Genomic DNA, 16198 nt, shown 5'->3' with positions numbered 1-16198 from the left:
AGACACACAGATACACAGACACGTTCACTTTTATAGACATATAGATTAAACAAAAATATATATGTATACATAAATATATATGGAAACAATTTTGTGTTTACAGTAAACCTTTTTACATAAATATTATGCAAGAAAAAATCATGTAGAATATCTGCATGAATATAATTACACGTAATAGTTAACTAAAGATGATCATCCCATAAGAAAACCGAAAAACCTAATAGGGAATTAATTAAAATGAATGTTTAAAAGAATATGCAAATTAGCTAGATCTTTTGCTTGTGAACACATATATAAGAAAATTGTTTTTTTTTTAAATGAATAGAAAAGAGGGTTTTTAATATGAATATTAATACACATAAAAGAAAAACGAATTTATAGGAGTATATATATAACTTGGTGAGTTAAAGGAAGAGAGTAAATTCAATTCTTTAAGAGGAGACTTATCGGGATAACACAAAGCTAAACAAATTTCTTTGGTACTTATATAGGAGTCAATGAAAGTAGAAAATGAAGTTATAAAAACTATATATTCATATATATAGAATGATTCATTTATTTAATAAGGATATACATACATTTGTTGGGGGTAAAGGAAACCCTTTATACCAAGGTATTTCGAAGCCTAATGCTTCTCATCAGAAGAGATGAGAAGATGCTAGGTAACATAATGGGGATGTGACGTCTAGCTTCATTAGGAACAAAATAAGAATTAATTATTTATGTCGATTTTATGAGATTTGCACTATTTCGCTCTGTTCCCTGTTTGTCCTGCATTTTAGTAAATTAAATTAAATTATTTTAGTGAAATTAAATTAAAATGTTGTGTTCTCGACTTTCGCACTGCTTTCCCCCCTTCCCACCATCATCTGATATTAAGATAAAAATGAAATGCAATAAGTCCTCAGACGTACCTCTTCATCGTACAGTATATCGATACACTAAGGCTGACTGGGATAGCTTTCGTACATTTATATCTGATCTACCTCTGCATTCCATGTTTAAAAAGGATGTGTCCTCTATAGCATTAGACCTGACGGAATGGTTAATTGTAGGTATTGACTGTTTCATACCCTCGAAAAAGTTTCAGCAAAAACCTAACAGCCAGCCATGGTTCTCTCCAGAATGTGCTGCTGCCATTGCGCACAGAAATCACTTTTTCCACTGTTTCCAATGTAATAGATGTATAGAAACTAAAGCCGCTTTCAGGACTGCCAGCAACCATTGTAAGAAAGTAATAAGGATCGTAAGAGAGTTGTATGCTCAATCTGTTAAGTCCAAAGTAGCTGAGCAGCGGCTTGGTTCCCACCAATTTTGGCAAATAGCAAACAGAATCCTTAACAGAAGCGTGTGCTCCATCCCAACTATTATCAATGGACATGAGGTAATCTCGTCAGCATCAGACAAAGCCAAACTCTTTGTCAAGAACTTTGCAGCTAATTCTACCCTTTGCGATCAAGGCCGCCAACCCCCAATATTTCCTCCTGTATCAGAAAACACGCTATCTGATATACGCATATATTTACGTGATGTTGCCAAGCTAATCAAAAACCTTGATTCCAGTAAAGCAACTGGCCCTGACGGTATTCCAATTATAGTACTCAAAAAACTTCAACCTGAACTAGCGCCCATACTTACAAAACTGTTTAAACGTTGTCTTAAGGAGAATAGTTTCCCATCTCCCAGGAAAATTTCGTCAGTATGCCCTGTATTTAAGAATTCAGGTGATCGCTCATCCCCCTCTCAGTACAGGCTAATAAGTCTCCTGTGCCTCATGAGTAAGTTGCTGGAATCTGTGTTAAATACAGAAGTAATCAACCATCTCAACAAAAATAACCTTCTTAGTGACACTCAATATGGTTTCCGTTCTGCTAGATCTACAGCAGATGTGCTTACAGTTATATCTCATAAGATTAGCAAATCTCTCGACGGAGGCAACCTTTCTAGGGCAATTGCTCTTGACATATCTAAGGCCTTTGATAGGGTATGGCATAAAGGTTTACTTCATAAGATCTCTAGCTATGGTATAGCTGGAAATGTCTTCTCAATTATTAAATCATTTCTTTCTGATAGGTTCATAAGAGTAGTAGTTGAGGGGCAAAAATCAGAAGCTCACAGTATTAATGCCGGTGTCCCTCAGGGGTCCATCCTGGGCCCAACTCTTTTCCTGATCTACATTAATGATCTTCCAAATCACATCCTTACATCATTTGTAGACATTTATGCTGACGACACTACTATTTATGGTAGCACATCTAAGACAGTAAACGACCAAGTTCTCTCCAATTCTCTCTCCTCTGATCTTGAGCACGTAGTACAATGGGGTAAGGAGTGGCTGGTTACTTTTAATGCATCTAAAACCAAGCTTCTCTCTTTACATCATCAACATTCTGATCCACATCTGGCATCAATTGAAATGAATGGCTCTCGTCTTCAGGAGGCCTCAAGTTTTGACAAGCTTCTGGGCGTGACCATTACTCCTGATCTTAAATGGAACACGTACATCAAATCTGTTGCCAAGGCCGCTGGAAAAATGGTGGGATCTTTCTATCGATCCGGTAGATATCGCACTGCTGATGCTATTCTCTATCTATATAAGAGCCAGGTACGTCCAAGAATGGAATACTGTTACCACATCTGGGCAGGAGCTGCTAGAAAGGACTTATCCTGCCTTGATAGAGTTCAAAATAGACTTTGTAGCCTCGTAGGAGATGTCCTTTTCTCTTCCTTGCAACCTCTATCTCACAGAAGAGATGTTGCAAGTTTGTCTCTAATTTATCATTATTTTCATGGAAAGTGCTCGACTGAGCTTCAATCTATGGTCTCCCCCTCGCCAAACTTTCACAAGAAACACTCGTCTAGCTGTAAACACTATCAATAATTCCCCCCACTCTTTATCTGTGCCTAAACCTAAACGTAGATTCCATGAACAAAGCTTCTTTCTTAGAACTGCACGCCTGTGGAATTGTCTTCCGTTTTCCTGCTTACTACAATACGGTTGTCTTCAAGTCTAACGTAAATAAGTTCTTGACGAGCCGTTCCATATAAGTTATCAAATTTACCAAATTTTCATTACTAATGATTACTATATTTTCCAATTGCTACTGTACACTCGTTAAACCTTATCCTTGAGTGGCCTCTTGGCCTTGATAATGTGGTGATGCCTATGTAAAAAAAAAAAAAAGTGAAAACTAAAAATAACGATCCCGTGATGACCTCATTTAGCGTCTTCCTGTCAATCAAACCTCTTTTACTAGCTTTATAAGCCTTAACTTAACACGCTAATCAATTACTCTCACTCGTGGTCGAGACCGTTAAGTAGTTGGCATTGGTTTCCACCTCCGTGTCAAGGCTTCCGGGTTCAATCCCTCCTCCCGACCAAAACTATTTTTTTTTCTTTTACACCTTTAAACACCCGGGCAACGTTTTTTTTTTTTTTTATTCGCTTATTCTTTAGTTTACCCCCCCCCCATGCACAGGTTTATTTATGCCATTTTTTTTCCGTTTTGTTTAGTTTTTTTTACATCGTCTTTTTTATAATATTTAAGCAGGGTTATTAATTACCCCCCCCCATACACACACCTACAAACAACCGGGCAACGCCGGGTACCCCCCCCCCGCTAGTATATTATATATGCTAAAATGAACAAACTAAAAAAATTTGTTTTCATTTTGTAAATCCACATGTTTAAAAGTTTTCACTCAAAACATACGTTACAAAAAAGTAAAGAGAAATACACAATTTCGTCGCAAACATTTCGTGGTCACAAAGCAAATAGGAGACGTGCAATTATTTGTAATCTGTTTTTGCAGCTGGTGGCAAAGTTTAAATAATAAGAATGTAAAGTTAGCGCAAAGAAAACAATCAAGTTTTACTTCCCTTAAGATAGAAACCAATTTTGACATAATCAAGTTCTAAATGACTAAGTTCGCTCTCATGTCTGCTGACAGCTGGTTCAATTAAATAGCTAGATTGTTGTTGAGATCTTATTAAAGAAAATGGTAAATGGATTGTGAATTGGGAAAGTTCAAATGCAGAATTTCAACTAAATTATGACATTGTCCTTCACTTTTGTAAAATGACAAGACTTTCGATTCAATCATCGGCTTACAAGACAAAGGTTTTAATAATATTCTTGCGTCTCTTGTTAACAGGGTGCAGATTAGGTTTGTTCAAAAGATAAGAGGAAAAACTAAGTTTCATGTTTTTTGGTCCTCCAACAAAAGAAGGGTGGACTTGTAAATTCACCCTTGTCTGTTCGTCTGTCCGCACTTTTCTTAATAACTACGCCTTGGAATTTTTTTTTCAATTTTGCACAAACATTAAACATGATATGAGTTAAAATTGACACTTTTGTGCTTACTAAAAAAAAAAAACAATTATGCATTGGATTTTTATAAAACTTTCTCAAAAGTTGTAACTAACTGATATAATTTTATTTGTCTATACTTCGCAATAACTCTTGGGTGTGCCCCAGAAGCTCTTTTAGGGCTAATAAAAACACTCCATTTTGAGGACTATTTTACCTGTGTATGTGTATTTATTAGCAGTTTTGCATGGTGTTGAACTCAAATTTAAATATGTTAATATCTTGGGGACTTTTGGGGCTAAATGGGAGTGCAAATGCTGAATTTAGTCATTTTTTTATGTCTCGTTCACTGTGCACTTACGGGAGACCATGCACACTTCATTTGTTTAATTTATTCATCAAACTATTCACGACTTGTTCTATCAAGTTTTTGTTATGAAAATCCCTCCAGACAAGGCATGAAGCCACTTGGGGTAAAGAGTTAAAAAAGTATCATTTCAAAAATTAAAAAAAAACTAGCCAAAAATAAGAAAACAGCAATTCTTTCCTATTTCTCAGAAATATAATTCATTAAAAGGGAGGACTCTATGACAAAATGAGAGTTATAAAGCTGCTGAAAGTAAACCTAAGGTCTACTTTTTACTCTTCTTACTTGCACTTGATGAACCTGCCACTGTCACTGTCTCCAGACTTGACTCCTCAAAGCCTCTTGTGATCCTGGCCTTTCCATATTTTTAAGATTTATTCATCAAACTTGAGTCAGAGCTGTGTTTTTTTTACCTCAGCACCAAAGCCAACAAAGTTTATGCCATTGTTGAAATGGCTTATTCCTAGTTGATTAAGGCTGCCTTTAATTCTGTGCAGTTTATTCTCCCAAGCATTTCCTCTCATTTTTAAGGTGGAGTAAATTTATTGCTTGCTATTTTATACACCCTGACGAGAGAATATAGACAGGGCTACCCAGGTAATTTTTCCACGCTTGTGTCACATCTTGCAGTGAGAAGGAAGTAAATACCAAATCAGTTTGTCTTCATGACTTGTATCAATTTCACTCAATGAACATGCCATTGGTTTTATTGGTGGCCTAAAACATGGAATTTCCATGGGGTTCTGCTGATATTTATTTTGTAAAAATGATAATGGAAATATAATTATCGTTCTCATGAAAACAAAACTGACAATGGAAGTTTAAAAATATGCATAAAACGAGCAGTTGAAAATTATGAACAAATACTGTTTGCACCTTGTTTTATGCAAATGTTTTGATCAGTTGTTTCTCCTCTAGCATTGAGCTATTAAGTACAATTGTCCTTTCCTAATAAAATCAATTGTTTTGTTTACTAAAAGTTATCTTCATACAACATGTTTAAAAATTAAAAAAAAAAGTTTAAAAACATTTTCTGAAATTTGCATCAGCTTTGAAGAAAAGCAATCAATACTTTGGAACTAATTGGTTCTCTGTAACATGCATTCGTTTTAGGTTCTATCATTTTACACAACATATTTTTAAGAGAACAAAGATTTATATGTATAATTTGGATTCATTGGACTACTGTTCTCATCTTGAGTGCCATTTTCACACCGTTTCAGTCGATACAATCTTCTTCAGATTTAAGATTTCCAAATATTTGTTCTAGAACTGTCCACGAGAATATATAGTACAGAGTACTTAGAAAAATCAATTATAAAATTGATATTCTCATGAAGGTTGAAGGTTCAATTATCAGTGTGGGTGACCAAAAAATACAATTGTATTAGGACCTCTATCCACTCATGGCTGGCCGAAGAAGATCATGCTACACCATAAAGTAAATAAAGCGTTCCATTCGAAATTTCATCCAAATTCCTGAGTTTAACAGAAACATTCCCCAGAGTTCGATAACATACACCTGAAGAAGGTTGAAGGTTACATTGACCAAAACATTGTGAAAATGACAATCAAGATGGGAACAATAGTCCGTTGAATCCAGATAATATGAATAACCCTTATGTATCGACTCTTCTGACATGAAAACATTTTCTATTACATTGCCAGATATCTTTTTGAAAAGATGTATATATATTCGTAATACTTGCTAATCTTTCTCTACCCTATTATTTATTGTGTTACTATACTCCTATAAAAACTTCTATAAAAACTCCTATAAAAAATTACAACAAAAATTCGTCTAGCTACAACTACTGCAAATTATTTTCATTTCTTCCTCTGTGTATCTAAAATTAAACAATTTTCATGAGCAAAGTTTCTTTCCAAAAACTATTCATCTGTGAAGCACATGAATCGTTTCCAGGCTGACTATAACATGGTCGTTTTCAAGTCAAATATTAACAAATTCTTATTCATCTGTTCTCTTAAATAATCTTATTCAAACCAATCTCAACCATTGTTAACAATCCTCACATTGCTGGTTTACTGTACTTCTGACAAACTTATTAATCCTTATTCTAGAATGGCCTAAGCAATAACTTGTTACTGCATTAAAAAAAAAAAAAAAACTCCATTAGAGGATGAGGCTATTTAAATGGTTTAACGTTCTGATCTTTTCTGCTAAAGATGGGGTATCTTACCAGATACCAGATTCCAATTGAAATCGCTTTTCAAGATTCTAGCTGTCCCTTTAAGCGCAATTGTTTTGATTTCTCTTGCACTAGGTTCACTGGGTATATTTACAACATAGTGTTTTAAATTAATTTCGATGAGTTTGGTTGCTCCTAAGTTTACTGGAATGATGGAGATCTTTTTAAGATTCCAGTTTCTTTTCATGTCATATATAAGACCTTGCTATTTAATTATCTTTTCCATCTCAGCTCTGTTTAAACCAGTATTATTAGGCATACTGACAAATTAGGGCTGTTACTTTTTCTCTTGTTATGACGATAAAAGGGAGACTAACTTTATTTAAAGTAAGAGTAATCATCCTTGGTAGATCTTTGATAAACAAGAGTTCCAGGCAGAGAAACGCAACATGGCGAACATTGCCAGTAATTCAATATCGTCTGTAATTAATTTAATATTTCTGCCACAAATAAATTGTGTTTAAAAATACAGGGTGTCCAAAAAGTCACTGAAAATTTATGAACTTAAATTTCACAATTAATGGAAACATAATAATCAATTTCTCTGGACACCATAGCACAATAATGGATTTTTCATTTAACTGGAGTTAAAACAAACATTTACTGCTTGGTATGTACGAGATACAAGGATAAGTTTCAACACGGGTTTGCATCCATGAACAATGCATGAAGAGTACGTTTACTTTGCAAGCTGGGCATGAAAGATATTCAAACTTCATCCTTCCAAAAAAAAAAAAAAAAAAAAAAAAAAAACAGATTTCATATTTGATAAAACGATAGCACAGTTGTCAGACATTTTTGGTAAGACAGCATCTTCATTTAATATCTGTTACAATTGTTTAAAATTAAAGAAAAAATGTCAAATATGCTATAATTCGTAATCTACAGTGCAAAAAATTTTCAGCTGAAATTGCTGTCAGAGAATCGATTCAAATGCCTCATTTTCATTGCAGGATTACAATCTCCAGAAGATGTGGACATACGCACACATCTATCGTCTATGGTTGATAAAGACAAAGAAATGATGATACAAATTCTGACCACATACTGTCAACGACTAATAAATCTAAAATGAGACACAACAATGGTGCAACAATAAAATCCATCAGTTTCAAACAACATCAAATTAGTAGAAAAATATCTGACTGAAAATAGGTGATCATGTGGGGAGATACACTATGCTCGTTTTTTGCTGATTTAAAAGACACACATGTTCACGTTGTGGGCACAAGGACAGATTTTGTGGTAAAAATAACCACAACAGGATGAACACTGCACAGCCAAGAGATAAAAACCACAGAAAAACACTAGAACATTTCCAGAAAGCCACACTGAATTCAATTTTTGCCACTTTCAACGTTAATTTTGAAGCTCGGAGAAATACATATTTGTTGAGTGAACACAAGCCAGTGAACTTTCAGTTCGAGACCACTTCAGATATCACTTAAATGTCATGTCTAACATGTGAGATGTTGGGAAAACCAACTTTAAAGAAGACAACTCATGTTGCTTGTGGTGTATCGGGAAATAAGATATAACTAACTGGTGAGTTAACATACAATGTTTCTTTTAAAGGAAAAAATTTCCAGGTGTGTGTTATGTTTCTGATGCATCAACCCTGATCTTCTTGGTTTGGATTTTATTGAAGAACGTAATCTTTTCAATGTTCCCCTAAAATCAATGTTCAATTTGTTCAATATTAATGCTGCAGCAGATGCCAAAACACATTTTAAGAACATATTTCAAGCAAAGTTCAGCAATGTTTTTTAAGAAGATGTTGTTCTAAAGTTAAAGCGACTTTAAAACTGAAGATCAAAGCATCCGGTATTATTCGCAGCTTTAGCTGCAGTAGAAAAAGAATTGGATCGTCCACAACAAGAAGGAGTAATCCAACCTACAAATTACTCATCCTGGGCAGCACCTATTATCATTGTGAAGAAAGCTAACAGCAAAGTACACCTATGTGCAAACTTCAGCACAGGACTAAATGACAGACTAGAGACACATCACTACCTGTACCGGAAGATCTGTTCTCAAAACTCAATCGGACCTTGCAGATGCATATCTACAAGTGGAAGTTGAAGATTCCAAAAATCTTCTCACTATTAACACTCACAATTATTTCAATTTAATTGCCTTCCATTTAGGGTCAAGTCAGCTCCAGCAATATTCCAACAAACTATGGATCCAATGCTCACAGGATTGCCAGAAGTTTCTGTCTACACTGATGATATCATCGTTATAGACACATCCCAAGAGGAACTTCTGCATCGTCTTACTGCCGTGCTAGATCGACTTCAACAATATGGTTTTCACATAAGACCAGACAAATGCAAATTCTTCCAAACTTCTGTGAAATACCTTGGATTTATATTTGACAAAATTGGCCAAAAACAAGATCCAGATGATATTCAGGCAATAAAGCACATGGCAACTCCAAAGAATGTTGCAATACTACAATCCTTTCTGGGTCTTGTAAGTCATAATGGTTCTCTCTTAACCGAATTGACAAGTTACAGTGTCCTCTGAATAATCTTTTACAAAAAGATATCAAATGAAACTGGTCAAGCACATGCAAAGAATCATTTGAGAAAATCAAAATACTTCTTAGTTCTGATCTATTGCTGACACACTTCAATCCATCATTAGACATTCCTGATTGAAGCAAAACATCATTGCACACACATCAAAGTTGTTGACGCTTACTGAACAAAAGTATAGCCAAATTGAGAAATAAGCCCTAGCAATTATCTACAGAGTAAAGAAATTTTACTCTAATCACAGACCACAAGCCCTTGATAAGTATTTTTGGTTCCAGGAAATGAATTCCAGTTTATACAGCAAACCGCTTACAAAGATGGCAACTATGCTTTTAGATTACGACTTTTCTATAAAGTACCAACCAGGCAGCAAAATTGGCCAAGCAGATGCATTATCCAGACTCATTAAAAAGTAATGGAAGACACAATCCTCACTGCTATATCTGTGGAACCTGAAGTTGTCTTTGTGCTGGTTTTCACAGTGAGATCACTACCTGTCACTTCAGAGATGATCAAGGAGGCTAGAGGCACAGATCTATTATTAAAGAAAGTTCAACATTTTCATCTCACAAGCTGATCAAAAACATGCACTGACCAGCAACTTCAACCAGAGATTTTCTTTATCTGAGATCAATGGTACACTTCTTTTTGGAGAACGTGTTGTTGTCCCATTCAAACTCCAGAACAGAGTTCAAGCAATTCTACAATGGACATCAAGGAATTAAGCGGCTGTGGCTATGTGTATTGGCCAAACATGGACAGGCAATTAGAGGAACTTGTAAAAAGTTGTGCCAAATATCAACTGGTTGCGAAGTCTCCTCGGAAAACAATAGTGCATGCAAGGCTGACTCCAGAAACTCCTAGCTCATGACTACAAATGGACTTTGGAGGACCAATTAATGGACAGCATTATTTAACATAAGTTGATGCTTACAGTGAGTTGCCAGAAGTCTTCCAGATGAACCATACTACATCAAATGAAACTGTAAAGAAACTACAAGAAATTTTGAGCAGGTTGGGTATTTCTGAAATCTTAGTTTCTGATAATGGTACTGCATCTACCTCAGTAGAATTTTCTGACTTCCGTAAAAAAAAAAATAGTATTCAGCATCTCAGATCACTACATTTCTATCCACAATCAAATAACCAAGCTGAATGCTTTGTCGACACATTTAAGAGAGCACTCTTGAAGTTAAAAGGGAAAGGAACTGCTCAAGGGATCATAGAAATATTTCTAAGTTGCTACAGAGCTACTCCAAATTCAAATTGCCCAAATGGAAAGTCTCCCATTGAAGCACTGATGAACAGAAAAATATGTTTACCAAAGGATGCTATTCGTCCATCATCAAATAATTTTCCCAAGAGAATCAGGACAATGGAAAACCAATTCAATCGTCATCATGGAGCAAGTTCACATATCCCTATTTGATGCTGTTTTGAAACCCCTCTATATTACAGTAGGTTGCTTGAAACATTGTCTATGAGCAAATAAAGGTAATTTATAGAAGAGATGTTACATATAGACACAAATTAATACATACGGAATGAGCTGATAAGACTCAATGTTACATTAACTTGAGTGATATAATGACAACTGGTTTGTCAACGTCATTATTGTTTACAGTTGCACTGCAATATTCAATTCAAAAAAATTAAAATCCGAAACAGATTTTTCCATTTATCTCTCAAATTATCATTTCAGAAATATTAATATTTATTTTTTAGACAAATGAAAATACGATGCTAATAATAAACACCAATAGCAATCGTAGTTGTGAGCAACTTTAATGCTTATTTTTTGTTGCCGACTCTTTTTTTCTGGATTGTTCCACTTAATATTATGAGATAAGGATCAAGAGTGAGTGTTTTGCAAGGAGGCATAAAGTATATTCTATTTTGAAGGTTTTGGTGAGGATTGAACTCCGGTCTCCCAGCCCATTAGCAAACCACCTAACCAAATATTATTATTATGTTCAAATATCCTTGAGAAAAAATAATGGAACAATCTTTTCTGATATTATGTTTCCAGAAGTTTGGAAATGAGAATTGATAATTTATATAATTTGGACTACTGTTCTCATCTTAAAAATTATACACATAATAGATGTACCCAGGGTTGTGCCATTAAATTCCTTAAAAAAAATGAAGTAATGAAACTGAGACATGTGCATGCGAGTATTATTTTATCTTTTCTAAACAATTCACTTCTTGTTATATACAGCATAATAGCGTTGACACACTGGTTCTCATCAGATCACCGAAGTTAAGCAATGTTGAGCCTGGTTAGTACCAGATGGGTGACCATTTGGGAATTCTAGGTGCTGTAAGAGCGCTTCGCTTATCTCGGCATTTGTTTCCAGTCGTCCTATATATACACTTCACTGGCCACTGGTATTAAACAATGTCGACTAAGGAAAAGTGTGGTTAGAGGTTGCACACCTCCTGTCACAAAAATTTCATGCGCAGGCACTCCTTCGTGGGTATCCATAGTCTGTCAAAGACTGAAGGAGCCCTTGTTGTTCACTTCTTGTAAGTAAAAAAAAAAAGAAGAATACTCAAGCTGAGATCGAAACCAAAACCTAAAGGCAGTGAGTCAAGTATGATAACCATCACACCAGTTTGGCATGGCTTTTAGAAAGGATTTTCAAAACAATTAATACTTTACATAAGAAAGCTGTCATATTTTATGATCGCACATGTGCAGTCATGAAACAGTTGAAGACAAATAAAAATCCAGTGGCCGCTCACACATCAATTTTTTCAATTTTTACTCCTTAGCCGCATGTTTTCCGGATAAAAATGGATTAAAAATTTCCCACATGTGTGGATACTCTATATACCAAATTTCAAGTCTGTAAATCAAAGATTCATTGAGTATATAGGTTGAGAAGTGTCCTCACACAGATACATTCTCCCTTTTATAGATATATTAGCAAGGGTACTCGGCGTTTCCCGGGTGTTTGGAGGTGTGTGTGTGTGTGTGTGTGTAGGGGGGGGTAAAGAATAAGCGAAATAATAACCCTGTTTAAACTTCTTTAAAAAATCAGAAAAACAAAAACAAAAAAAAAACAGCGAACGAACATAAAACTTCTTTTAAAAAATCGGAAAAACAAAAACAGAAAAAAAAAACAAAAAAACACCGAAAAGTGAAAAAAAAAAAAAAAGACAGCATAAATAACCCTGTTTCAATATTTAACGTTTAAAAATCGAAAAAAAAAAAAGTTTTATCTGATACCTCAGATCGAACCTGCAATCTTAATATAAGGATGCGGTGACTGTAACCATTGTGCTATGAACGCATGGACGAATGTAGGTCAGTTTTTATAATATTTAAACGAAACGCGTGTTGACGCATGCGTAGAAGCTATCTTGTCATGAAGGAACAATTTTTTTCCACCCCTCCTGTAGAAAAGAATCTGGTTGAGGGTGAAAGAATGAGTGTTTTTGGCCAATTTTTCAATATTTGTCGTCAGAAGGTTCAAGGAAAATGATACCAATCTGGCAAAAATCCATCCCCTCTGTCGAAAGTTTTTGCAAGACATACAAACACACATTTTTGCTTTTACATATAGATGATTTAATAGATGAATAAATAGCAAGACTACATATCTAAAACGAATAGATTTAAGACTCTTAAAATTCATCCTTGAATTGATCATAATGATCCAAGGTATAATAGATAAAAGTGCTAAGTATCGATCCGTTTCAAGTAACAGTCTTCTGTAGGTTGAAGGTTAAATCCTCAATACAGGCGATACTAAGAATACAATTATTAATTACTTACGACATTTACACAGTCATAGCTGACAGTAAAAGGGCAAGCTACACCCATGGCTTAAATAAAGGATTCCATTTGAAATTCTTTACAGACTCCAAAGTTCAACAGAAAGATTCCCTAATTTATTTATTGCAAACTATTATCCTCATCTTTCTTAGTTGTTGTTTCACAACATTTCGGCCAACTATTCCTTTGGCTTTTGTCAGGTGGTAACCGTGACGGGAAAGGAACTCTGAATCTCCTAATTGCTGTTTCAGCAATTACTGCTATCCATAGTTGTTGTCGTCTCACCACATTTGGGCCAAGTAATCCTCTGGCCGGCTTTGGGTAGAATTGAAACCGCTATCTTCAGACAATTCTCACCTGGAACCATAGAGATTCAACGTCTTTATCCACTGCGCCACGGGCAGTGGATAGGTGAGAATTGTCTGAAGATAACGGTTTCAATCCTACCCAGAGGCTTACTTGGCCAAAACGTGGTGAAACGGCAACAACCATGGATGGCAGTAATTGCTGAGAATGCAGTTACATTCGGAGTTCCTATCTCGTTGCAGTTGTTGAATGAAGGCCAGAAGAATAGTTGGCCAAAACATTGTGAAACAACAACTAATAAAGATGAAGATAATAGTCTGCAATAAATAAAAACTAATAAATAATACTCATCTCAATAATGAATTCCAATTAAATAACAAAGGTTTCCTAGTTCAATAGTATGCACCTGAAGACGGTCGGCGTTTATATCAACCAAAACGTTGTGAGAATAAGTCCGGATAATAAAAAAAATAAAATCTTTTAATGTTATTTTTTTGTATACAAAAGGCATCCTGCAAATCATAAAAATTAGGAATCCTCTTTCGTACAAGAGACACTTTAAAACATATAAAATTGCTACCATGAGGAATTCGCTTTTTTTGTTTAAGAAAATACAATTTCTTCACTCAAGTTAGTTGGAATTGAAATTGTTGTCATTCCTGCCATTTTTCTTTCTTTGACGTCAGAGCAGCTGATTTTTTTTTTTTTTATACCTAGAAGCTCCTCTCCTTCCCGTTAATACACAAAAGACTCTCTAGTCAGTGGCGAGAAAAGATCCGATACGTAACACCTGTAACTAAACTGACATCATTTATCAATCAACCACCGAGTAAAACCGACTGTCGACTATCTCTTCACTTAAAAAAAAAAAGAAAGAGCATTTTTATTTAATTTATATATTCATTTTTATTTTACAAAAGAACATAAGTAAATAGATTTTAAAAATAAAAAAAAATGTTAGTATATTTTTTTGCTGTTACGCTTCAAATATTTTTATTTACGTCTTAAAGAGAAAGTGGAAGTGGGGTTTACTCTAAGCAGCCTCATAACTGTCACTCTCCATATTTTTATTCTTTAGTTCTCACATTCCATGAGCAATATTTCTGACAAAGGGGCAAGATTTGCTATTTTCTGGATCAGAGTCTATCCATATAACACTTCTGGCTAGTTGGCTAGTTTTTGATCTTGAAGTGGTATTTTTTTAGTTTCTTACATCAAGTGGCTTCATGCCTTGTCTGGAGCGAATTCCATAAAATAGATGAAAAATAGAGCACAAATTCTACTACAAAATTAAAGATGCAATGAGAGAAAATCTAAAATGGCTTTGTTATTATATAACTGCATTGAGTAATTATTTTCATTTGTTGAGGCCTCTTTATTGTCAGCTCATTTCTATCTGCTCCGGACCACAACCTGCGTTCAACTATGTACTGTCCTCAACCATTTTAATCCTATGACTGTCTATAAACTGCCCTTAACTGTCATAAACTGAGACAAAACTTATTGGTACTCCTAAAACTGCCAAAAATCTAACTCTAAATATATTTACCTCTATTGTCCACTCCTTTTGTCCAAATCACTGCTACACTTTGATTAACAATACTATTCAGTTTCCTTTGTGTGCCTTGGTAAACAACTTCCTATACCTTTGTTCTGCTGATAAACATATTTGCTCTTTTTTGTTATTTATTTTCTTCTTTTATTTTTTTTTTAAATTCCCAACAGTTTTTTTTTTTGGGGGGGGGGGTCATTGATAGTATAACAGGTATAACACTTTAAAATATAATTCACATCATCGAACATGAAAAGTAGAACATGAACCTTGGGTTTACTTTTGGCAGCATTGTAACTTTTACTTCCCCTATTTTGTCTTTTAGTCCTCCCATTTCACAAGCAATATTTCTGACAAAGAGGCAAGGGTCTATTTATACAATACTGTTGGCTAGTTTTTGATCTTGAAGTGTTGTTTTTTTTCTTACATCAAGTAGCTTTATGCCTTGTCTGGAGTAATTTCAATTAAAAAGAAAAAAAATAGAGCACAAATAAAACAAAACTGAAGATGTAATGTCAAACTGATTTGCTATTTAAATAATAACATTGGGTAATTATTTTTATTTGTTCACAGTTTTCAACATCTAATGGCATATATTTAAATTATTACATTATCATAAAGTACAACATTTCATTTATAATGAACTAACCTGGGTGCCCAGTGTTTCCCGGGTGTTTGGAGGTGTGTGTTACACAAGAAGGGCTGTCTCCTTCTCATGTAAGTAAGGCAGACTAGATAAGTGAAAATAATATTAGGAAAAGGTTGGAATCGAACCCTGTAAGTTGAAATCCTAGGAATGCAGTCGATTATTAATTCTTTTAGAAATAACTAAATATTATTTATGACAGAAAAAGAGCGATTGCCCATTCTTTTAGAAATAACTGGATATTAAATATGTCAGTTAAAAGAATGGACAATGCGATAATGATTAAAAATAGGTTAGATATTAAAGAATTAAAATTGTGAATTCTTTGTTTGCCGAAAGTGTGTTTGGACAGACATATGTAAAATCCACATGAAATTTATTCATGTGGAAGAGCCACAGTCTGACGTCATAAACAAAGGAGACTCTTGATATATTGAGCAGAGTTCGAATAGAGAAGCAGATAATCGGACAGCGATTCTAGTG

The 16198-nt window shown here is 34.7% G+C and overlaps 1 protein-coding gene and 1 pseudogene across 6 annotated transcripts in view; one reads left to right on the top strand and one right to left on the bottom strand.

Annotated features, from left to right (window-relative positions):
* Positions 1-16198, bottom strand: part of LOC145293786 (sorting nexin-14-like) — a 1078299-nt gene that overhangs the window by 934205 nt on the left and 127896 nt on the right. The gene's annotated exons all lie outside the window — the stretch shown is intronic.
* LOC145294286 (5S ribosomal RNA) lies at positions 11641-11757 on the top strand (annotated as a pseudogene).

Source organism: Euprymna scolopes, chromosome 15 (assembly GCF_053919585.1).
Source record: "Euprymna scolopes isolate OS-2025 chromosome 15, ASM5391958v1, whole genome shotgun sequence".
Lineage (NCBI taxonomy): Eukaryota > Metazoa > Mollusca > Cephalopoda > Sepiida > Sepiolidae > Euprymna > Euprymna scolopes.
This window is presented reverse-complemented; position numbering and strand designations above follow the sequence as displayed.